This window comes from Lagopus leucura, unplaced genomic scaffold, assembly GCF_019238085.1.
Source record: "Lagopus leucura isolate 7727_CA_CO unplaced genomic scaffold, USGS_WTPT01 Super-Scaffold_100004, whole genome shotgun sequence".
In the NCBI taxonomy this organism is placed as follows: Eukaryota; Metazoa; Chordata; class Aves; order Galliformes; family Phasianidae; genus Lagopus; species Lagopus leucura.
The window spans coordinates 29,519,649-29,545,963 of NW_024962264.1; positions in this window are offsets into that span (position 1 = coordinate 29,519,649).

Here is a 26,315-nt window from a genome sequence, read left to right on the forward strand (position 1 = left end):
AGACAGAACTTGCTGCTGCAGGATAATATTGAGAAAAATAAAATTAAAAATGTAAGACTGAAGTAAGACTCAACAAACCATTCTACAGGGTGCACTGTTTGCTAGGTACGTTATCAAAATGAGCCAGTGCTTTCTGCTCTGAAGCTCTTTTTGTTATAAGTGACATCAGAGACAAAATACTAGATTAAAAGGAACACTGATTTTTTCAGAAAGAGTCACTCATTCATATGTTGCTAAAAATACTACCAGCCTTCAAAATGGTTTGTGTTTTAGATGGTCTCTGTTATGCAAATCCAGTGAAGGGGTTTTTCAGAAGCCAAGTCCAGCCCTAGGTTGTTTAAGATTAACCAGCTGCTATGTCAGGAAGAAACAAAGGCTGTAAGGAAATTGAGAAAGCAGGTACTAAGTGTTATCTGACAGTGTCACATAATAACATCCAAAGTATCACAAAACATGTTATTCATCTTCTGGCTTGGTGTGATGGTGTAAACTGAATCCCTGGGCTCTCCTATATGGACAGAAGCTCGCTGCAAATGGAGAGGATGATGCCACTGCCTGCAGCGACCACACCGAGGGACACCTGTCACAAGCTGAGTGTGGTCCTGGAGAGTTGGAGTCACATACTGCATGGTTTCAGTGGCAAAGCTTGTATTGTTCCAGGTGGTCGAAGTTATTAAAGTAAAAAACATCACTAATGAATGTCACTGTGTTCCCACCTACAGCTGCTGCAGTTCTCCAGTTCCCTCCCAGACAAAGAAGAGAAGGCACATAGGATTGCAATTTTTTTTGCTAAATAACATGCCACAGACCATGTAATTTTCCAAAGCTAGGCTCAACATGATAATGAAATAACTCCACAAACTTGTCCCCAGGTAAGAAATGGGACCATTTACTTTCAGCCTACACCATGATTCCTTGGAGTCATGACAGTATCGTCCTCTGCTAATATCTTCCTCAGAGCATTGGAAAGATAAGGTTTCCAGAGCATCACTGAGAACAATCTTAAGGCTCGTGCTCTCCTCCAGCCTTGCTCTTGCTTGTATGTTGGCACATACGCACCATATTATTTTTTTTTCTCTCTGACCCTAACACACAACCTCTGCAGGAGACACACTGCTAGGATCTTACTTTTTTTACCCTCATATTCCTACTGACTCTTATGGAAAAAGACCATACGGAGTGCAACAACACTACAAAGGATGTTTATAAGATGCTACTGTGGAAACCACATGGCTACGAGATTTGAATGGATATTTCTGCAAGCAAGTTTTGTCAGCCAAAACTGCTCATTCAGTCTACAGAAATATATATAGTAATATGATCAAAATGTCTTTGCCCCATAGAAGAATCTGGACTGCCAGAACTACCCTATTAAGGAAATACCATTAAAAGAGAAGGTGAATGTGCCCGGGCAGCCTCTTTTCATGCCATCATGCCCGCTTTTAAGTGAGAGACAAAGGGGCAATCTGCAAGCCCACAATACAAGGATTAGACCCTTTCTTTGTGATCTTCAGGGATGGTTTTCTCTGAAAGCAGAAAAAACAGGTGGGGAGATGCACTGAGTGCTCAGAGCTGTACCCCAGCCATGTGCTGTGAAGGGAAACTGCAGCACTGAACAGAAAGGGCAGGTGGAGAGGGGAGGAAAACCTACCACTTATTGCCTACAAGCTGGCCTGCTTCCTAATGGTAACTATAAACAAAATACATCCCTCTGCAAAACAGCTTAAAAAATGAGATTTCTGCTGAAACACATGTATTTTTTCACAGGGACCATGGCTACTTCTATGGCACATTTTCTCTGAACGTTTCCTGCTCCCATGGCATGTGGGTGACCGAAAGTATAACACCGTGCTGCTAACATGCCTTTGGACAACGGCACTTACTTACCAACGCGCTGCCTGGTTCTGCCCAGTGGATGCCCTTGCAGGTGGATAAAAACTCAGGAGATTGCTAAACACCATGGAGCCTCTGGCACGTGTGGAGAGGGACAGCTGTGCCTACACTAGGCTTTTTCAGAAAGGTGCAAGATGAGTCCAGGCTAACATATGTCACAGCGATGGCTGAAAGCCCGCAGCAACTCACCGTGCTGTTTCTTATGCTCTCCAAGGACAGCCGAGCCAAAACACCAAAGAGAAGTGAGACAGAGTGAGCTAATAGGTTTGGAGACTACAGTTCACTTGGAGCTCACAGCAGTTCTCTAATATTTTTAGCATCCCTGCCACCCCCCTGAATCTCAGAACATCCATCACTCTTTGAAAAAGCCAAGTTCTCACTTGGGCTCCACTGGCTGCAACTCAAAGGGCCGTGTCACACCGCTCTGCTCAAGGTGCTCCAGGGGAACTGGAAAAGCAGCAAAAAAACGGCAACATGAAATCAAAAGATGAGAATTATTCACACTACATCATCTCCCTTCAGTTGTCACCCCCAACCTCCTGCTCCAGCAAAGCAGAGTCAAATACTGCACTGGAAAGAAAGCCTTCCTTTTGTTCCCTATAGACTAGAAGTCTTTTTATATTTAAATGAAAATCTGTCAAACTAATTAAGTGAAGATGTAACGGTCTCATTTTGTACTCATTAGAGAACATGGTAATGGCCATAAATTCCTCTGACGGAGTGTGTATGTGTGAACATGAATGTCTGGAAACGTCTCATAAACTTCAGGCTGGGCTACAGCCTTTTGTATTTATGTTAGACCTTGTAAGACAAACAAAAGCCCTAGTATTGCTTAAATTAGATGCAAAGTGCTATGTTACAGCAATATTATAAGCATGATTTTTGTGCACACAAACAAACCAGGGGACTCGAGTAATGGTTCCCACCGTGACTGCAATGTGGCCCTTGTGTAGGCCTGTAATGTGATGCATTGTTCAAGACAGTGTACAATTTTCTGCTTGGAGATATATGGGCAATACAGCTGTTGATGTGGTTTTCTCTGAATATACTGCTACTGTATCTTCAATAGGATGAGGCATTCTTGGCATTTTTTTTGCTTTTTGATACCCACAAACAAAGGAAAGAAAAAGAAAGGAAGAAATACAGACAACTAGCATGCTGAAATAAATGTGTACATATTTTAGCTCATGTGTAACTTACATTCTTTTCACATTCTTTTTCACTTCTTTGTCTTCAACAAAGGTTTTTTCCTTGTGAACTAAGGATGGGTAACTTTTGAAATAGAACTGGGCTGGAATCAGAACAGATCCCAGTCTGCATCAAACAAACACAGGAAAAAATAGCATTGAAAACCATCTGAAGTTGCATGTTGGGGTTGAGGCAGAAAATACTCAGGAACAGTAAGTATTCTGGAGACCTGCTGAGATGCAGCTAAATTTCATGGAGAGACACAGATCCCAAGATAACATGAGACAGAGGACACAGACTCTATAGGCTCACTACTTGCGTTTAAATACAGATGGGGAGCAAATTCTTGGACAGGACCAGGTTGCTAGAGGAAGACTAATGTAGACCTGGTTGTCACTGTCTCCAGCATCCTCATCTGCATCAGTGAGGAAGGACTTAGAAGTGTGGGCCAGCAGTTCTGCTGCCCTGGATCCAGCCTCCACATGGAGCCATGATGACACTGCCTGTCACAAGTATTCTGTCCAAGCAGATGCTGTAAGAGGCTGTTTGCAGAGCCACCTGTACTGGCCATTGGGAGAACTAACATCTGAAATTGAGTGAATTATTGAGACAGATCAGTCCTACAAGACACCCTGTGATTTTCCAATCAGGAAACATTTCTGGAGAGGGCAGACGCAAGGAAGAGGCAGCTTTTGTATGAGTCTGCTCCCTGAACTACAAAGATGGGAGATTTCAATTTTTCTTATGACAGTCTTTGTGGTCAGCTCCTGAACACTCGTGGACAGGGAGGGAGAACTCCCCTTTCATTACACAGGTTATTCTTCTGCAGCCATTTCTCCCCTCCTCTCCTGAAACTTTGATGCTTTTCAGGGATGGAAGAATGTAATGAAATGATGCCAAAGGAAATGATTCATTTTTTATCTCCCCTCATCACCAGAGAAGTTATTACAGTGAATGATAAATGATGCAGTTCTATTGCAAAAAGACAGATTTCTGCTGGAGCAATCACTGTGAGATGAATAGATGTTCTCTTTACGCCACCAGATGGAGAAGCGATGGGAGCAAATGATCTTTACAAAGAGGAGAATCCTGAGTATCACAAAAAGTCTCTGTCCCTTGCATTACATTGAGGTATTACGCTCTGTATAAAAGCTTGAACAAGACTCTAAAACCACGAGCAGAATGAAAGTCATCTACTTCTCACAATTGGTATCTGCAGAATTCTGATTTGTCTTCTAGGCTGTGAATTATGATAGGAAGAAAACCTAAAAAGCAAAGAATTTCAAGAGCAGGGTCTTTAAAGAAAGTACCGAACGCCACATAAACTGGCAATAGCGCTCACGGTAAAGCACATTCAGTGAAGATGAAAGAAATAGCAGAACCTAAAAAATATCTGCTGGCTCTCTGAAGAAATAGGTATGACTAAAACACCAGGAGCTTGACGTTAAGTGCTGTTTCTTTCTGTGCCTTACTCCTCTAGATCTTCTGGCGGTCGCTTACTGGAAAGGCTGCAAGAGCACGGTTACGACTGAGTAAGCTCCTGATTAAAGCTAAAGCTTAAATCTCTCGTTGCAGACACACTGCCGTTTCCACTGAATAAGATCAAAAAGTGAAAGAAAAAACATACGAGGAGGTGAAAGGCTAATGGCTCCTGAAGATAGCTCTGTGGTGATAGGGCTGGGATTGTTTCTTCAAACAAGGTTTCTCTCATTAAATGCAGGTAGGTATCAGATTTTAATGACTTGTTTTTTCCCATCGCAGTAGGTTCAGAAAGACTTTACTTTCCTGTTCCCCATAGCCATATTGCAGAAGAAATGCTTTACCTGCCTTCTTATCACAGTTAAATGATACTGCACTTGAAAGCAGGATTTCTACTCTTCTCTATAAGCTCAGGCAAATCCGCCCAGTTCTCAGTGAGCAGACAGGAAGGCCAATCGCCTACTGCAAACTGACAGCTGTCAAGTGATAACAAATACCTGTAATAGGGAGTATTTCATCCCCCTCCATGCACCTATCAGTTTTCACTGAAATTATATTCTCTGTGATCAAACCACTATAGCTGTGTGACGGGCATCAAACACAGCCTTCAACACTGAGAACAGGGGAGTCTACTATTTTTCATTCCCTCATCTCAGATCTTCCCAAATGGTCTGAAATGTCTGAGAGATTTCTTTCAGTCTACCAGCTCCCTGATTTAGCCCCATTTTGTCTATGGGGATTTCTCTGCCAGTTTCTTTATTTGTAGGCAGATAAGCACAGAATATAAGACTAGGAAACACTAAAGAAAACAATGTGCTGCTTGGAAAAGTTAACTTAGCCCTTATTTCTTTATGTCTCACCTCAAACCTTCTGAAAACCTCATGTAAAATTACACCATAGAATTCCTTGTCTTAAGGGAATTACAACACTTAGATAAAAACAACTAACTTTGCTGAGTCACGACAAGAGGTTGAGCAATTGGCAGGAATGAGGCCACAGTTACCTGTAGGTAGAAGAAAAGTTAAGGTGTGGGAAGAAAAGAAGCCTGCGTTTCAGAAGAGAATTTTCTGGGATATGGAAGTTGTAGAACTGCTCTTTGGAGAAACGCACCCAATTCCTACCGCTGCTGCTTGAATAAAGGCTGTTTCAGCATTAACCCTTCTTGGCAGCTTCAGAAAGCTGCTGCTGTTAGGAGACGGAGTTCTTCCACAGTAAAACCTTTCCTAGTGTAAAAATCTACCACTCTCAGAAAGAGCAAAGATGCTGAGTTATCCACAACTTCCAAGATTCTGACCTCATCACCTGATTTTGCAGCAAAGCCCTTTAGGTAGAATACAGCCGCTGTCAGGTCTCAGAAAAATGATGAGGACAGCAAGTCAGTGAGTTGGGTTTATTTATGCCAGTTGTAGCCTTGGCATTTAATAATAATACAGAAGAGATCTCTGTTTTACCATGAAGGATAAATGGATGGCTATAAATCCAGAGACTTTACCAAGAAAACTTCTCAGCATATACAGACCTGCTATTGATTTGAACAAAGTGAGATCTGGCAATTAACAATAAATTACAGACACTGGCTCACGCTCATGGAACATCACAGCTCCAAGAAGAACACCTCCCCAGCCTGAATACAAGCAGAGCTCTGTAAGCCCCTTTTCTCCTTTAACACGCATCACTCTGTAGCAGGAATCCCAACCCCGTTCCCGCTTATTCATGCGTCTGCGTATGCAGGAGCAAGGAAGAGGGCAAGGAAGAATTTCTTTATGGTATAAAAAAAAAAAAAAAAAAACAACAAAAAAAACCCAGCCCATTCCTGAGACGCCGTTGCCAAGGGCCTGCGGGGCTCACAACAGATGGCAGTGAGAGCCATCCCTGCGCCTCGCTCTGAAGCTGTCCACTCAAGCATGCCATTCGCATTCCCCACATTCCTCCGGGCCCCACAGCCTGGCTCAGGGCAGCCCCTCGACACCCTGCCAGACTCTCCTCGGGGTACCATGGGGCCAGGATGTGAGCAGAGGGCCTACATCCAGTCCTTCCATCTCCTCTGCCTTTCACTGTCTCTGTCCTGATTTCAACAGTTATCATTCAAAGGTTTGAAGCACTGGGAGAAAGCGATTTGTTAACTGGAGGTTCAGTCCTGGAGGTTGCTGATGCTTGTCTCTTTACACCAGTCTGGATCAGGGCAAAGAAGAGATGAGCACCTCAGGGCCTGATCCCAAGTAGGTCTATTGCTCCTTCCCGCATCCCTGGACAGGGCAGCAGCCTTTAGGATATGTGCTCAAGGTGGGGAGGCTACAGCCAGGCACAGAGATCAGATGTCCTTTGCTATGGAGGACATGATCACAGCCAAATTGCTTTAGGGGAGAGCAGTTCAGAGCCAAGGTCACTGCCAGAAGTTTCACTGCTTAATAGATGTCAGTAACTAAAATATGTGATCAAGAGAGGGAAAATAATCTAGAGATGAAGCAAAAGAAGTACCAGGAGAGGAAAAGATGGTTTAAGCAGCACAGACATCCAGATGTACAGAACAGAGACACGAGAAGCAGCAGCAATGAACTCCAGAATCCATCCCTGCTGCTTCATCCACACTCACATAGGGCAACATTATCAGCAGGAACACTCAAACACACAAGGAGCAGTCGAGGAATCCACTGCCAACCCTGCTGCTGGGGGGAAAGCTCGTGGTCTCAGCCTAACTCCCCGCATCCTGCAAAGCCTGAGAGCGAAAACATGCCTCCAGCCACAGAGCAAAGCTGCAGCCAGGCCAACAGGCAGCTGACCCGCCATCATTTCCCACACATTCAACACTTCATCCTACCGTTCTGGTCTCCTAAACCTAAACAACAGATGTGTTGGCTCTACAGTAAGGAATTTGAATGTGATTTTCCTGCCATTTGCTGATCACACATAAGAAGGCACTTCTGGGCCTATTTGCATTTGGCTGCTGGAGTCACTTGTTTCCTTCTTCTTTTTCTTTTTTTCTGGGGTTTCCACGAGGAGAGAGACAAAGCGGCAGATGCTGCAGACTAAGGATGAAGAGCGGCACTGGCCATGTGCAGCTGGCCACGGCTTTGTGCTGAGCGGCAGGGCTGCTCCAGGCAGCCTGGGAAATGTGCTCTCCACTCGGCGGCAGATTCAGCCAAAATCCTCTGCTCTCCTTTATGGCTGGGACTCGCTCGACCCTCCTCACTGTTGCCATTCCAAAGCACTGCGGGATGAAGTTATTTTCTGGTTCAGACTTTTTTTTCTGATGCAGACAAGGAGCAAGTGTTAAGTTTGAGAATAGAGCCTGACTTTTGCTAAAAGTCAGTCTATGTGGCTGCATGTGCAGTCTTTTCTGTGCAGGCATGCAGGAAATATTCCCTCCCTCTCGCACACACAATGGTTTAGATTTGGTAGTTATGAGCTTAAGTTAGAAATAAAGAGGGAATGAAGTTTCCAGGTGGCTCTTTCTTTCTTTAATCTTTCCTACATTTCTCGCCCTCTTTTCTATCAGTCTTTAATCAAATTCCTGCTGTTACTTTTATTGAACAAAGGAGATGCTGGCACAGCCCTTAAGTGCCTATGCACATGGGTTGCCCTATAACAACCAAGTTGCTACCATTTATTGTTAAATGGTCCCCACAGGCCCTAGTATCTAAAAAGTAGAAAGAAATATCCAGGCTTTGGCAACTGAAGTAAATGTTAATATCTGGTGTTTCCTCAGCCACTTGGTTTCTAGGAGGTATTGCTTTAACCCTTTGAAGGCTTCAAAAAGGCTTCTATGTAAGACTACATAACACACCAGATAAAACAGACTGTTTTTTCCAATTTGTTGGAAGGAAGTGTCCACCAAATCTCTGCAAAGAAGGCAACTCGGGCATCTCTTCACATCTCAGAAGGAACACACCCCACCCTTCTTCACTTTACAGGGTATGCAGCACTGAACCACTCTGCTTACAGAACTCCCAGAGAAGAAATACATGCCTGGCTCACCTACAACCTGGTATGAAGACCATGGGAGATGTCAAATCACTCAAGCGGGCAATGGATTAAGACCCAAACTAATCCCATACTCACACAAGACTGTCCACACTAATTTAGAGCTAAACGTTTGGCTGGCAGTACTGCCTGGCGCTCCCCTTTGGAGAGAGTCACAACACGTGGGAGATGCAAGTGGAGAAGAGATGGCAACCCTCCTTGCAGAATTCCCCACAGCCTTGTGGTGTACGGGTCCCCCAGTGAAGGACAAGAGATTCCTCATCTCACTGCACCTTGGGAAACATGCACATCTGTATAGGCATCATCAAGATGAGCACCTCAAAGTCAGTGCATTCGCTGCTCACACAACTTCCTCAAGTTGGACAGGCAGCGCGCAAGTGGGCAGTGGGGTCTGAAAACTGACAGCACGTGGTCAGCCTTTCCCCAGCCAGATGTGTACTTGAATTTGCTTTTATTGTGCTGGATCACATGCAAGGCAGAAAGGGAGAACTGGGGACAATCTGGAGTGATTGGGAATTTTCTGTGGTCACCAGTTCTAGATTTAACGACAAAATTTCCACTCTTTAAATACTGATGTAATGAGTGCATATGAGGCAAGACAGCATGCTGTACTCAAAAGTCACTGCTGCTTCTGTGGCTTCAGAACAGACTTTTTCAAGTCATTTTTCTTAGGCAGATGAACTACAGCCAAAAAAAAATACCTCCTGTTATAAAAAGCAGGAACACAGACTCTAACGCTCCACCAGAATCACTCCAACTTGCTTTCACGTGCACTGCCAGCCATCACTGGATGGGCTGGATCATTGCATTGCAGATAAACAACAGTTACCACCAGTTTCAGCAGAAGTTCGCAGCTAAATGGTTGGTTAGGTTTACCAAAAGCAAACAAAACTTTAAAGATATACAAGTAACAATGACACAAGCAATGAGTTTCAAGATTAATGGGTTTACTAAAACAGCCAGTGTATCCAGAAACAATCAGAAACAAAGTTCAATGCACTCAGTTTTATGATTCACAGTCAGCCTAAAAAGAGTGTACAGCTGTGTACAATGCAGTACAACTCTTCAACCAACGTAAAGTGGTGTAGGCCCAAACAGGAGCTACACTGATTGCCTTTTCTTAGCAATCATTCTCTTTCACATTCATTCTGCTATCTGCAGTGTTACTGTATGGATCACACAAGAAGAATGCACCCCAGACTGTATGACTCATCTGCCTATATCAAACACTGTTGGAAATACTGGCCTTTAAACAACTCTACTTCCTGGAGCAGAGTCTTTCAGACTATAAATTGGAAAATACACCCAACACATCAAGGTGATGTGAGTCAGAGCCTCTGCTCTTAAGATTCAGCGTCCTTAGATCTTCTTGTTATTTGTACCCATTGACACCAAGGAGAGGTAATGGCCTTAAACATCCCAAACAACTCAGGAGGCTGACACAAGTTCATATCCGCTGCCAACACGTGGCACTCTTTTAGCCTCAAGCCCTACAGATTTGCTTACACCACAGCACACCATAACCGGTGACAGGAGTTAAGCAGTTACTCGGCACTAGCTGCCCATTTGCTGCGAGCTTGCTCGCAACAGCAGCTGAATAATCCCCCGCAGCACTTCTCCGACGCCCACTTGCTCTGAAGGTTATGATGCTGGGTCCAACAGGGCCCTTAAGACTCCCGCCCTCCCCCTCCCATAGCCCCGCCGCGAGCTCCGATCGCCTCCGCAGGGACAAAGCCGAGCCCGGCTTGATTTCCTTTAGCTGTCGAGAGGCTGCTTACCTTGTGAGACATCAGCCCAAGTCTCAGGTATTCCCATCCCTGCTGCAAAGGCAGCCTGCTGCTTGATGAACGCGGTCTTCAGCGGAGGGAACGGCACTGCTGCCTCGAGAAAAGGAGCGACGGGAGCAGAGCGATTAAGATAACGAGTCGCGGATACAGGTGCTGTGCGCAGAGGCACCTCAGCACTAATCCCGCAGTAAAATGCAAGAGGTTTGCTCAGCAGAGGCAGCTCAGATTACTGCCCTCCTACCAAGCAGTCGTCAGCAGTCCTGACAGACAGGAGCAGAGACCGTGAGGAAAGGGAAAATTTGCTGAGTGAAAGTGCCAGGCAGCTCTGTCCTGAATGCCACGTTTTCCTGCTCCAGCAGATCTGGAGCCAGACCTCTCTTGTAGTTCCCATTTAGGGGAGAGAGGAGAAAAGATTAGTAAGTGTTTTTAGCTACTCAAGAATTATTTACTATTTCTTTTGAAATTCACCACCCAAATTTCATCTGTAAAAAGTAATTGTATAATTGTGAGTGAGGGCTGAAGATAAAACCCACAGCGGAGGTTATTCATTTGTCCACATGTTAGGACACAGTGCAGCGTGAGCAGAGAAGAGCAACAAATCTGGTAAAGAGACCAGACAGTGAGAGCTATGAGGAGCAGCTGAAAGAATTGGGACTGTTTAGTCTGCACAAAAGGAGGTTGAGAAAGACCTCTGCTCTCTGCAGATACCTGACAGGAGGTTGTAGCAAGGAGGCGCTGGTCTCTTTTCTCAGGTGGTAAGTGACAGGATGCAAGGAAATGGTCTGAGGCACCAGAGGACATTTACATTGGACTTCGGGAAGAACTTCATGGCGAGGGCGGCCAAGCATTGGAACAGGCTGTCCAGAGAAGTGGCAGAGTTGCCATCTCTGGAGGTATCCAAAAAATGTGTGGGTATGGCACTAAAGGACATGGTTAAACAGCAGGACTCAGTAGGTCAGGATGATGGTTGGGCTTGGTGATGTTCAAGGTCTTTTCTAGATGATTCTATAAATTAAATTAACATTCTTTGCCTACAGAGAACAAAATGTTGCATTCCAGGCCAAACAGAACATACTACCTCACTTCCACTTCGCTCTAAACATTTCTTTCTCCAGTTCAGCCGTCACATGAAAACATACACTATTCACAATCTTGCTCATAATCTTCACCATCCTTTTTCTACTTCAGTGTTCCCTTTTAGCCCTGTATCTTCCTCGTCAGTGCAGTTAAGTACCTGACATCCAGTCAGAAGAGCTGTATCGCTCTTTATAAAAAAGAGGTGAGTGGGGAATAGTGCCACATAAAATTACCTATCAGCAGGAGGAACTGCACCCAGTTCCCCAGGCCAAACAGCATATTGGCAGTGTTTCCTGTATCCACAACAGAAAGAGGATGGCACTTATTGCCTCCGTTCTCCTCTTGCAATTCCACCTCAGTAATTTTTAAAAGCCTGCTAAGCAGCAGACGAAGAAGTGACACCGAGAAGAGTTAACTAGTTATGGTGTATTTATGCAGGTATGGCCTCCCTGAGACTGCTTTAGATTAGTGTTCTGAAGACTGATGCTGTCTCCCCTTTAAGGCCAAAGCCAAAGCAAGCAGAAAGCTAGAAAAAAAAAGGCATTTTGAAAGGAATTGTTCTCAATTTCAGAGCTACTAACGTAGCCAATGTTTTGGCCAGGCGCGTACACGTGACTACTCTTTATCCAACTGCATTTGTGGAAGTGAGGCTGCCTTTCGCTACGAACAGGAAGAGCTGTGCATATAAAAGACCAATCGATACTGCCTGTGCAGTCTCTGTTCTTTATTATTCCTCCGACTGAGATACTCCATTCATCTGGCCACAGGGGAGAAACAATACCATAGGATTCGGATGACCCATACAAGTCTGTTCATTAAAACACATGAAGTAGTTACAGTGACCACTTCACCCAAAGTCTGTTTTACAGCAGTAAATCCAGGGAAACTCAATTTGTATCAGTAGGATTACGTTGGATTTCATTAACCTTTCCTGACCCCATCTCTCTTCCAAAGAAAACCTTACATCAAGCAGTAAAAGCATGGAAAAGGTATTGAAATTTTTTTTTTATAGTCCAGGGTAATTAGTATATCTGAGCAAAGTAAATATTTAACCCAGCTAAGGATATGTATTCATCAGCATATGTCAGTGCCACGCAACTCACAAATCCCTTACAAACCAATCAGATTCGTAGTCAGTTCTTGAAATGAATGCCATGAAACTGGAGCTTGTTACAATAAAGATGATGATGTTTGGTTGCTTTCACAGCTTCTCCTGCAGCTGCGCTGTGAGGCTGTATCCTGCAGTCCTGTGCACCTGGGCAGGTAACCAAAGCCTCATGCAAGTCCAGGCATTTGCCCTACCAACTAAAGGTCAGCCTAGACACAATCCCAGATACAGAAGCAAGGCACAGATCAGTCAGAGAACACATGCTTGCTTGTTTGGATTTTCATACTACCGTGATCTGATCCACCTCCAACTTAATCCACAGGAAATTCCAAAAGGAGGAGATTCACACCCTAAAAAGCACTTTGTCCAGCACAGGCAGAGATTTTCCAGTGTCATTTTCTGACAGATTAAACTGCAGCCTGATTACTGCTTGAAGAAGGCAAACTAATCCAAGTGCACTTGGTGAAAGAAGCAGCTAATGCAGAGTGGCAGTGGCTAGCAATTGTTGTTTCTAATACAGTCTCAGGTGAGGGGTCAGCCTTTAATGTCCTATACAGATTAACACATTATGGTGGCTGGCATCTTGTACTTCAAGGCATTTTTCCACTGTCCCCAACAGTAGCCATAATTCTTTCTTAAAAATCATACCTAGATCCTCTCCATATTCACTATTCATGGTGGGAAGTTTACTAAAAGCCTGGCAGCCATAAGCTGTACCTAGTTAAATCCTAGACAGTAAGCCTGCTGCCAGTGATTTCAAAATTACATTCTATTCACCTCTTAGCTGTCTCCTCTGTGCTTCTCATTGACCTTTTCTAATGAGATAGGATCTGCAAATACTTTGATGAATGTGCAGAAAATAATGTTGCTTGAGATAGTTAAGAACTTGGAAGTTCCAGCCAAAACACAGACAAATTTTGAAGACTTTATTTACCTGAGAGCCTACTGTACAGACCATAGAAATACCGTACAAATACTGCACAAACAGCAGGTCAGGGCTTGGACAGTTGGCACCTATTTGCATCAGCTGAGGTCCTATCTCACCATGTTAGACTCCAAATGCAAGCTCATTTTTATGCGTGCTTAAGATACCCTTTAACAGAACCTCTCCCCAAAGATCTCAGATAACAAAGCATCAGCAACACCTGGCAGGTGAGGAGCTGAGAGACCAGGAGACATGCCCAGGGGCACGCATGCCCAGTGGAATGCATGGAGGAGTTCACAACTGAACATTCAGCACAAGACCACCCTGCTAACCCTTAACCAGTGCTAATGTCAGCTTTGGCCTCTCAAGCTGTCAGTCTCACAGCTTCCACATGCACGAAACCTTCTTTTTTGCTATTCCTGCAGTCATCATCACTGAGCAAAAACTAAGCAGTCTGCAAGGCAGCTCTCTGGAAACACACTCCTGCATTGCTGAAGAGTGGGGCGGGAGCCAACGCCTATTCTAATTAATTTCATTCACAAAACTTGGATTTATTTGACACAATTTTTTGGCATGCTGTCAAATACGACACAAAATTACATTAGTGTCATAAGAGAAAAGGATTAGTCCAAAGAGTTCTTTGAAGAATTGTGCTGGCACTTGGCTTTTTGTAAAAATGCCAGCAGCTTCCCCTCTCTCTAGGAATAACCCATTTTCTCTTGGTCAATGAGGGAAATCGCTGCTCAGTGAGGATCTGAGCCAAAGCCTTCTGGAGTTTGTGGGAATCTTTCCACCAATTTCCACAGGCTCGAATCAGCCCTGAGCCTCAGATGTCAGCCATGCTGACATCTTCCTCCCACACTTCAGTTCTTCCATGTGGTCCTTTACCAGGTAGAGTGAAAGACTTTTTTCCCTTCAAAACAAAAACAAAAACCAAAAAACTGAGAGCAATTGGCTGCTGAAAGAAAAACGATTTTGTAGCTATGGAATGGGCATAAGTATTCTAAGAAGTATGAGTTTAATTCCTGATCTTGCCAGAGGTCTTTAAATGAGTTGATAAGAACCAGATTTGTCTGAGACCACAACACTGGCCATGCTGCAGCAGAACACAGGCTTGCATATCCCAACACCTTCTCCCTCACAGTGCCTGAAAGCAGACACATCAGAGACAGAAGCAGAACAAACATACCTACAAGTCCAATGTCCTTCCTGCCCCAGGAGTTTGCAGCACTGTGGCTGCATAAGCAGCATTGCACTAAGGCAGCCCCTGGCACAGGACTGGTGTTCCCAAGGAGTTTCTCCTGGGTGAACTCACAGCCCACTTAGCACATGACTTCACCATCTTCCTCTGCTGTCCCTGGTCTCTGCTGCAGCGTAATTTCTCTTCCCACATCTCATCGTTCAAACAAGGGGCACTAAGACAGGGCTGTGCCAAGAGAGTAAGCCAAATAACCCAAACCCTGGGTGGAATCTGTAGGGAAGTATGAAAATGAACATGCAGATTACAGTTATAGCCATGGATAAGCTTAATCCTCTCTTTCTGTACAGTTTTTAGCACAATAGGAGAATGAGGATAATGTTTTCTATCCCCATTCCTCTTTTATTTGACTTGCATATTTACCCTGAAGGCTCTCTGAAAAGGGAATTGATTTCGGGCACTACTAAGTTTGGGGCTGACACAAACTAGCAGCCATTCGCACTGAAAATAGAACATCAACTCTCTTGAAGCCAAGGCGCAGGCAGAACTGAACTTGGCAAGGGACGTGAAAAACAATAAGAAAACCTTCTACAGGTACATTGCCCAGAAGAGACAGGCCAAAACGGGCGTACCTACTTTGGTAAATTTAAAAGGAGAACTGGCTTCAACAGATGAAGAGAAAGCTGAGGTGCTGAATGAGTTCTTCACCTCGGTCTTCACTGGTGGCCAGGATTCTAGTCTTTTCCACATCCCTGAACCCTGCACCCCCAAACCTCTATGTGGGGACCAAGGAGGTAAATCCCTCCCCACTGTAAGGGCAGAGCAAGTCCGAGAGTGCCTCCTTAGACTGAATGAATACAAGTCTATGGGGCCGGATGGCGTGCATCCCAGGGTCCTGAAGGAGCTGGCTGAGGTGGTTGCCGAGCCGCTCTCCATCATATTTGAGAAGTCGTGGCTGTCAGGTGAGGTCCCGAACGACTGGAGGAAGGGTCATGTCACTCCCATATACAAGAAGGGGAGCAGGGAGGACCCGGGGAACTACAGGCCGGTGAGTCTCACCTCCGTGCCTGGGAAGATCATGGAACAGATCCTCCTGGACAACATGCTCAGTCACATAAAGAATGAGCATGTGATCCGAGATAGCCAGCACGGCTTCACCAAAGGAAGGTCATGCCTAACTAATCTTGTGGCCTTCTATGATGGAGTGACGGCATTGGTGGACGAAGGGAAGGCGACCGATGTCATTTACCTGGACCTGAGCAAGGCCTTTGACATGGTGCCCCACCACATCCTCATCTCCAAATTGGAGGGAAGTGGATTTGATGGGTGGACGACCCGATGGATAAGCAATTGGTTGAAAGGCCGCAGACAGAGGGTGGTGGTCAATGGCTCTATGTCCAGGTGGAGGCCGGTAACAAGTGGTGTCCCCCAAGGGTCTGTCTTGGGACCGGTGCTCTTTAACATCTTTATTAATGACATCGATGAGGGAATTGAGTGCACCCTCAGCAAGTTTGCTGACGACACCAAGCTGAGTGGTGCGGTTGATACGGTGGAAGGAAGGGATGCCATTCAGAGGGACCTCGACAGGCTGGAGGGCTGAGCTCGGGTGAACCTGATGAGGTTCAACACGGCAAAGTGCAAGGTTTTGCATTTGGGCCGGAAGAACCCCAGGCACCTGTACAGGCTGGGAGGAGTGGTCCTTGAGAGCAGCTCGGCAGAGAAGGACCTGGGGGTCCTGATGGACGAGAGACTGAATATGAGCCAGCAGTGCGCTCTGGCAGCTCGAAAGGCAAATGGGATCCTGGGCTCCATCAGGAGAGGGGTGGTCAGCAGGGACAGGGAGGTGATTGTCCCTCTCTACTCGGCTCTTGTGAGGCCCCATCTGGAGTACTGTGTCCAGGTGTGGAGCCCTCAGTACAAGAAAGACATTGAGATTTTGGAAAGGGTCCAGAGGAGGGCGACTAAGATGATCAGGGGGCTGGAGCACCTCCCCTATGAGGACAGGCTGAGGGAGTTGGGCTTGTTCAGCCTGGAGAAGAGAAGGCTGCGGGGTGACCTCATTGCAGCCTATCAATACCTGAAGGGAACCTACACCCAGGAGGGGAGTAAACTCTTCAAAAGGGCTGATAACAGCAGGACTAGGGGAAATGGTTTTAAGTTGAAGGAGGGAAGATTTAGGTTGGATGTTAGGGGGAAGTTCTTTACAAGGAGAGTGGTTAGGCCCTGGAACGGGCTGCCCAGGGAGGTTGTGGATGCCCCGTCCTTGGACATGTTTAAGGCCAGGTTGGACGGGGTCCTGGGCAACCTGATCTGAATGTGTATGTTTGGTGGCCCTGCTAGGCAGGGGGGTTGGAACTACATGATCCTTGGGGTCCCTTCCAACCCGGGTGATTCTGTGATTCTTTGAATACTGATCTTTGCTATGTTTTTATTTCTGTGTTTACTTACAGCTCATCATAAAGCTGCCCAAGAAAGTGAGAAATACAGCCAAATGTCTTTCACTCTACATAAAACACAATCAGAACCAGGAAAGCACACATCTCTGGGACTGGCAAAGCTGGTGTCAGAAGCAGTGGCAGCCATATTCTTAAATTTCAGTAGCTACCTCAGTGCTGTTGCCAGCACCAAACCCACAGCACCACATCTCCATTCAAGCTATGGCTGATTTGCACGAGCAGAGGGTTTACTCATAGGCTGCTATGAAGAAGAGCAGGGCTTGTGGATGGCTTTTACTGCAGCAGTCTCGGAAGTGCTATACTCACATGCCACTGCATCCCACATAAAGCCTCAGGAGTGCAACACGATGTTACGGCAACTACATACTTCAGGAACAGAATGGACTTCATTTATGATACAATATTGTATATATTACCTAAACAATACTTGAACAGACTCTCTATAGTAGTTTGTATCTGTGTGTGACAGGACACATGCTAAGAACACACATTTCACATCATGGAGATGCGCAGCAGGTTTTGATGAAGACCACAGATATTTGAGATTTATGCTCCACACAATCTCACTAGCTCCACTGATGCAAGTATCATCAGAACTCCTCACATCCCAGGTCAGAGCCTATGTGCTGGCCTGAAGCCTAAGAACAACAACCCAAAAGAGCTCTATAAGACTCCTGCATGTCAGCATGTACAGAGTACAGGCCTACATTAGCAATTCTCTGCAGAGAAATTTACTTGCTGTTCCACTAGCAAATTTTAATAGAGCTTTGCATTCATTAACCAAGCCTGACGCTAAATCCAAGAGTTTAAAGAATCTCAGGGCTAAATTCTGACCTGAAGTAACTCATCTGAACACCATTTGAGGCAATGGAGCTGGGTTACATCCACCAAGAACGCAGACCAAACTGCCCAACTCAAGTCACAACACACTGATGTCAACAAGAATGACTTAACATTTTCAGCCCTCTCATTCCTGCACCAGGCAACAGTGAATGCCACAGCAACTCGAAGGAATGGCTTGTAGGAGGCCCTGGTTCAAACAGCGTTTGTGTTAGAAAGGGTGGCTGAGAGTTGCTGTCCCTGTGACTGTGGTTGCCTTCAGCATTTTCGCAGAGCTGCTACATTTGCCGTCATGCCTCGCTGATCTAATTGCTGCTGTTATGAACATGTTGAATGTAAAACTATGTAAACAGTGTGACGCTCTAACAGCCATTCTTGCTTACTGACCTGTGGAAAAGTCTATTTTGGGCAACTGCTGTAGGCTGCTGTGGCTGTTGTAAAGCAGACAAGGCAGTGCACACAGACTTGGAACCTTACCTTCAACTGATACAAGAATGCACAATTAGATTGAACTGATAAGACTGAAAAGGTCTGGGACTTTCTAAAATTTCATCCCACTCTGCTTAGACACTGAAGATGGAGAGCAAGCAACAGAAGAAACCGATCTGCAAACAAGTAGAAGTCTTCATCAACTAAACAAGTGAGTCCTATTTCTGTGGCTCGTAGCTTTAGCTTTCGAGCACGCTGTCTCCTCCAACTGGTTAAAAATCAACTGAGCATCAAAAACTACCTAAGGTAGTTTACGGATGACAGTACACAAGATTCCTCCAACAAAATTAAACAAAGCAGTCTCTGGTTTCTCACAGTGATTCACACTGATCATTGCCAATCTTGCAAACCATGAGCAAAAAGATCTTCCCAGCATCAGCCTGTGGATTCTTCGGGCTTGAGAGGGCTGGTTCTGCTCAGATCCGCAGTCAGAGGCACTTGTCACCAGCAGTGATATTCATACACTGAAGACGACCGAGAGAGAATTGTGGGGAGCCCTCTTCTGTGCTCCTACCCTGTTGGCATGTTCCTGTAGTCTGTGACCAGTGAAGCAACACTTGTTCCTTCTTCCCTGTAGAACACTGCTACCTTGCCTCTTTGCCCACTGCTAATTTAAAAGGCTGTTTGCTTTAAAGGAAACAAAAAAATAAAGCTTTGTACTTCTCTGACATGCAGAGCAACTCTCACTCTGGCTTCTTCACGCTTCAGCACTAAGAAGTGTGAACCAACAGCAAAGTTTCCCTATGGCACACCAGCTGCAGAACTGAGGCTACAAATATTCACAAACACACGTATTGTGTTGTTCTGGAAATGAGCAAGCAAAGTGAGAACAAGGAGAATGAGGAATGGGAATAAAGAAACTTCAGGGCATTAGGAACAGTCTCTTAAATTAGTCTAAATCCCTCCTCTTTTTCTTTGAAACCATTTTCCTTGACCCTACTAAAGAGACTGTCCCTTTCTTTCTTATGGCACACCTTCAGATACTGAATGGACAGATCCCCTTTAGAAACTGGAAGGATCATCTTGGGGATCAGGCACAGTATTTACTCTAGGGTTCACCTTCTGCCTCTGCAGAAACCTGTGTCACATAGAGCAAATCTTTCCCTGCCTCAGCTTTGCATCTGCAGTGGACCAATTATATTTCCTCTGGCTTCTAAGGGTTGTTAATGTTGGAAAAGAGGAGCTGCCATGTAGTAGGAGTTGCCCAAGAGACAGCACCAAAGGCTGCTTTCCAGCTGCTGAGGTGATTCACACATGAAATGCAATTACCCTTTTGCTACGCTTTCAGACTCTTCCAGCATGTGGTGGCTCTCAATAAGCCAATGCACACCCAGCCAGTCTGTTATCTTTACATTGCAACACCACATGCTAACAACTTAGCCATATTTACAAAGGATGTAATGGGTAGCCTAATCAATGGGGCTTTGCCCCAGCTAAATCCCCCAACTGCACCGCAATTGGCTTTGATACCATACCCACAGGAAAGAAATGCAAACAGGGTATAGGCTTATTTTCTAATGTTGTGAATGGTGTGTTTCAGTCACCCTTTCCACCGCCATTTTTTTCAGTCGCTTGTTGATACATTTACACTACTCCTTTCACTGCTAACCAGTTAACTTTCAGCCCAGAAATAATCATCACATCTTCCAACAGCGCAGGCTTACCATGGCCCTGTCTGCTCTGGGTTTCCAGACATTTACAAAGATCACACTGATAGAGAAGCTACAGAAGCAACCACTCTGTAAAGGATAGTTTATTTATCTGCAAGACTGTTCAATTCTGACAATTCATCTTACGCTAGAGAAGCAGCAGGAGACACTAACTTCAGGAAAAAGGCGAAGCCGCCTCTTTGAATTTGAACCAACCAACTGGATGCTTCTTTCAGAATCAGATCTAGGGCCCACAGACTGCTTGTAATAAGTTGCTACTTCTTTTGAATTATTTTTCTCACGTTTGAATTAAAAGGATGTTAACAAAATAAAACTTGCTAAAAGATATTGCGTTCCAAGTCTATATTAAGCTCACGAGCAAGGAAATAGAATGCAGATATATTCACAGCTTCATATGTCTCTCCTACTGCAAGTTCCTCCCAGACGTCAGCAGGATGTTTGCACAGAAGTGCAAGTCACACTGCGGTCCTACGTACAGTGTACTAACTATTCCGGTACTGCCTATTTACTCATAGCCATTCATTTATAGTAAGTATCGTTGTGAGATGAGTCATTTTTCTCATCTCTGTTTGTGTTCCCCTTGCCTCTCATACTGAATTTTCTCTGATTTTCCCTTCACATTCCTGTCATTCTAGCTATTTGCATTCTTCTCTTTCGTTAAAGTAACCAATAATAGAATGACTACAGACGCTGAGGCATCAGTACTGCACACTGCAGTTGACATTCCAAGAAAAATTACTCATCATTGCATCAAACTGTAATAACCCATTTTTTCTTAGTAACACATGTGTATGTTTACTCAGCTGCAATAGGAACTAAAAGCTCAACTTTGTTCTGAAATAAAAACGGAGATTATGTCACAACCTGCTGTGCAGGCTACACAGATATCTAGAGTGAGTCAAATGTGCTCTGTATGTCATCTATTTGGTGTTCTTACTACAAAACTTCTGAATAAAAATTCCAAGCTTTCTGTATGATGTGACATCTCATGTCATCATCTCACTGCAACAGACAACTCCCGAATTTTTTAATACAAAAAACACTCTAAAAATATGCTTCAAATATAAAATATGCTTCAATATTATTTCTGAAATAATTTTCAAAAATATGCTGACCTTGAATATGCTTTGGAAAGAACCAAAAAGACAGACATCAAGCAGACTTTGCTATTGTTTGCATATGACTTTGAAGGGGTAAAGTCCACACCACTATGAGTTTGTGTCTCTCCGAAAGTTCTCATTAATACTGGAATCACAAATGACTGTTTAGAGAGTTTTAGGACTGCTGGTATTGCAGCAAAGAAACCTGCACTTGAGATTAATGGTTATAAATAATTTACAATAACCTCCTAAATTATTTTTAGACAGTGTAGCACTGCAAGACATTTTCTTCTCCACGTACAACAAAACCCCTAGATGGGAAGCACACTGTCACTTCCTTTCTTAATAGCTAAACTCATTAGGTCTGGGGTGAACATATCCTACACACCTTTGGTGCTGTAGCTTCTGACCCACTACCCACAAAGCACTGAACATCTCATTTTTTTTGTTCTGTCACTGCTTTCTCAGCTGGGACTACGTCAAACTGTCTGAATAGAAGTTGACACCTAAGAAGGGCTCTTAGCATTTGATTGTAATTTTTTTCAGTTTTGAGCTTATAGATTTACTGAGTTTTAAATGTGCAGTAAAGGCTTAAAGTATCTTGGTAAGAGGATATTATGTGAATGTAACACCTCTTATAGTTAGTGTGCTTGATCTTACTTCTACTGGTGATTAATTGAACCATGAAAGACTCTGAACCAAAGTTTCTTCAAGTTCACAACAGTATTCCAATCATGGAAAGCAACTAATACTGCTGCACACACATTAGAAAGAAAAAGAGAAGTTGAAAAGGTCTTAGGAACTTAAAAATAATTGAGAGATAAACTATCATTACACTATGAGGTGTAATTTTGAAATATAAAACACTGCTGGCTGATTCTTAAAGTTTTCAGAAGTGATCAACTGCATTTAAAATTATCCTTCCACCAGCTATGCAAGCAAGGTACCACTTCAGTATATGGAATTTTTCATAAGGCCATTTTCAGTACCTGAAGACACTTATGTAAACAGCACAATATAGCCAGTAGAGATGAATACTTTTACTCCAGAAAACAGAAGGGTGTCTGAGCTGTTCATGCCTGTCCCATTCAGACATCACCCCCTGGCATGTTAGCCAGTTGCTCCAACTTAGTGACTCAAACTGACACCTTTTGTTTGACTAATGACAGCTCCTCAGCTGTGCTGATCTTGACCCAGATTCCTCTCTGTCTGAGCATGGAAATTCAGGGCAGAGCACTCCATAAAACGATACCAGCTATCACCTAACTGGCACAGAAGAAAAGAACTGTTGAACATGCCCACAGTGAAAAACAGACAGGAAGCATCTCTGTTAAGGTCTTAATCAATACCAGAAAAAAATTAAATCCAAACAATTATGATTCAAAATGGGCATCAGGTTCTGTGACCTGACAGTAAGATATTCTGCCTGTCACCAAGGGGTATTGGCATTATTTGTGCAGGTACTGGCACAGTTTGTGCAGCTGAGTGAACACCATCAGACCCACCATGCAAGCATTGCTACTCATTACCATTTATAAGGCTTCTGACAGGCAGGGAAATGGCAGGACTGAACGGGTGAAGCGAGATCACTCATTCAGTGATGGTACAGGGGCTGTTGATCAAAAGACACAGGTAAAGTGGCTGATCTTCCTGCTAGGTCCCACCCTGATTACAATGCAGATAAGATTACTCTCTGTCAGCATGGCCTCTTTATCACTCATCTGCAGAACATGAAATAGCTTCAAATTATGTTCAGGCCAGTGGAAATATTTCTGCTGTCACAACAACAGTGACCAAACATAGAAAACAAGACAAGAGTTATGTACAGAATTACCACCTTCTCACAGAAGCCCCAGGCACTTGACAGGACAATGGTGATGGGGACTGCCTGGAAATCACTGAACAAGGTTCCTGGATTGTCACATGGCAGGTTTGAAGTGGAAGATTTGGATAAGTAGTTCACATACTTGGATGTATCAGTGACAAAGGAGTCATAGAAATGTTTGCTGAAAAGAACAAACGTTTTCCCTTGAGCTCATGCCTGTGTGCGTAAAAGAAGGCTATTGCCAAGATCAGGCCAAGCCATTGATTTTCAGTTGGAGATGTGAAGGGGATGATAGTGACACCCTATGGGCAGGAGAGAGGGAGGGAGTGTTGTATCTTGCCTACCTGCGAACAACTAGCTTGAGTTTCTTGTAGGACCCTTTAACAAGGGAAATGGCCTCTCTCCTGGAGCTGCTCAGTTGCACCTCATTGATGTTCACCACCTCGTCACCAGCCTGCAGCTTAGAAGGCAGGGAGTCTGCTTTGCCTCCCTCTTCAACCTGCAAAGGAAAGAGAAAGAAATGGTACAATGGTAGCAATACTGAATATCAGCAGAGGGCAAGATTGTATACAGCTTAACTCACTCTGAATCCTGAGCTTCTGGAGAATAAAGTGCAACCAAAATAGCTTTTATTACAAAATTTGCCACCATCAAATCTGATATGCAAAGCACCTGGCAGTCCATGTCTTATCAGAAGGTGCAGCCTGTGTCAGCCGCTGTCACAGGACCCATATACTTAGGTATGACATCTGATGGCACCCAAGAAGTATTCTCGCTTCCTTCAGTCCTTCACCTTCCCAGAAATCACATCAAAACAAAAGATGCTTCTGAAATAGATTTAGACCCTGATTCCACTAGCAGAAGGACTGGTGTTTGCAGAGAGAAGTGAAATTGCATACACACTTATTTCAAGTCATATCAGGTAAAATGTAATTGAGTCAGGACTCAAACACATAACTCAGCACATGTAGACACATTACCCTGGTACATTAGCTTCAGTGTAAATGGCAGTTTCTCACAAGTAAAGCCATTCTGTCATGAACAATGGAATTCCAGCTCATGCATTTTATAACACTTAAAAGCTGACTTTCACAAACATTAGCTAATCAATTCTCCTAACTCTCTACACAGGTAGGTAAAAAATATTGTCATTCATGCTACCAGGAAGTCATTCCACTGATGAATGAGCTTTTTCTTTTCTTCATAAGAACAGATAAAACCACAGGAATGAGACTTCACATAAAGATCCTTGTATCACAATTACCAGGAAGGGTGAGAGATGAAACATTAGACCTCACTGCCAGCATAAATAAATAACAAGCTAAAAATGCAGTATGGCCCCAGTTTGTTGTAAAGAAAAACAAGTGGGTAGCATTTAAACTAAATTCAGTAGGGTGGGATACTGTGGGTTAGATTAATCTGCAACACAGTCAACAGAAGAGATTTCTTCTTTTGATGGTTATTGTTTTGTTATGTTAGGTCATGGGGAAAAAGCATTATTGGACCAGTACGTCCTTGTAACAAATATCAGCTACTTCAAAGGCTAAAATACTCACCAGAAGCATTTGTATGAACGTCTGCCAGAAGAATCTTGTCCTTAAAAATCACCAGTTGTAACCCAAAATCATTATCTGTGCTTTATAATGGAGTTATAGATTCAAAAAGTCAGAAGGGACTCTAAAACACCATCTTGTTCAACTCTCTCCTCATTTATTATTGTTTTGGAATTCCACAGGGTCACTGTTTCAGAGTTCTCTTTGCAACTATGGGGGACCAGACATTTATTTTTCTGCTTTGTTTTTGTTGGTTTTTTTTCTTAGTGAAAATGGGAAATCAGATTGTTCCATGATTACCATTATAAATAATCTGAAATTCAAGACTTAAGGAAACACCAAAACCCACAATACTCCTGATAGGATTGTTAACATTATGAACAGCTCTAAAATAAATCTGCCTTCAAACAATGCTGTGTCCCTGCTGTCAGTCAAGTTAAAAATAATTTTTGTGCAGGTCTTTGAATGGGGATGCTTACTTATAGCAAATACTTTCTTTTATCTAGGTCAGGATGACCATATTTGAAGCTGCTCAATTGATCAAGTAGAGAAACTCACTAAACTTGTTTTTGAAGACAGGAGCATCTTGAAACAACATGTTGTTAATTAGCATAATGAGCATAGCCTGCAGAAGGGGATATCAGCTCTGTCTGTAAGCGACAAATTGGAGGCCAGAGGCTGTATCGGGATGGTGGTCAAGTGATAAGATTATGTATTAAAAAATGTCCTGTAGCTTTGTGGGATACCACCTAGTATCCAAGTATGTGCAACTTTGCAATAAATCAGTATTTCAACTCTGTGTGTGAGACTGGCTTACTGCACACCAGGCAACAAATCTGCCTTTCAGACAACATTCCACTTTATGCCTATGCCAGTGGCTCTTAAACTGCAGTTTGCAAGGCTGTGTAGCCAGCCACAGCAGTACATTAAAGAATGTCTTTAAGGAGAGTATGCTAACCTGCACAGCATACAGAGTCATCTCCAAGAAATGACAGAGGTTGAAAATGATCTTATTTGCTCCTGTGCACTTAAACTATACACAAACAAGACCTAAAACAAGATTATGTTTAAAAGCTTTTGATAGCAGCATTAAAGTTGAATTACCCATGTATCTAGAGATAAATGGAGGTATGGTTGATTTGTTTAATTTACAAAGTTATCTCATCTATTAATAATGTGTTAGCCTTCCCTCTTGCTTAGGCACAGTTATCTCATCTAAGCAGCTGGAGTTCCCTGGATGAAATCCCTGGATTTCCTGGAGGAAACCATTCACAACAGCCCTGGGACCTGGCAACCCACCAAAAGAGTCAAGAGTCAAGAAGACTCATGTGTTTCCTCCGAAAGTCCAGAAATTAGACACTGTCTCCTAAAGTAAATTTCAGATGCTCCATGTTCTAACAAGGTCATTTCCTCACTGAATGCCTCTGAAAATATTTGTGTATAAGGAGCGGTCATACTTCAAGGAAAAGACTGAATAACGCAAACAAAACAACCTGCACTATAAACACAAAGCTCTATCTCTACTGAGTATAACAATTATCAACCAAAGCAAACAAGCCTCAGCGTACATGGAACCTATTTAAATGAACACTTGCTTCACTGAACAAGTCATGGATGGGACTCTGCTGGTTCTGTGCTGCACTGAGCAGTCAAGGACCACAGGACTGAAGATACCTGGAAGGCTCTGCATGCCAAAACAGGCAGATAAATACATAGGTAGGTCGCTTCTGCATGTGGCTACCCTCT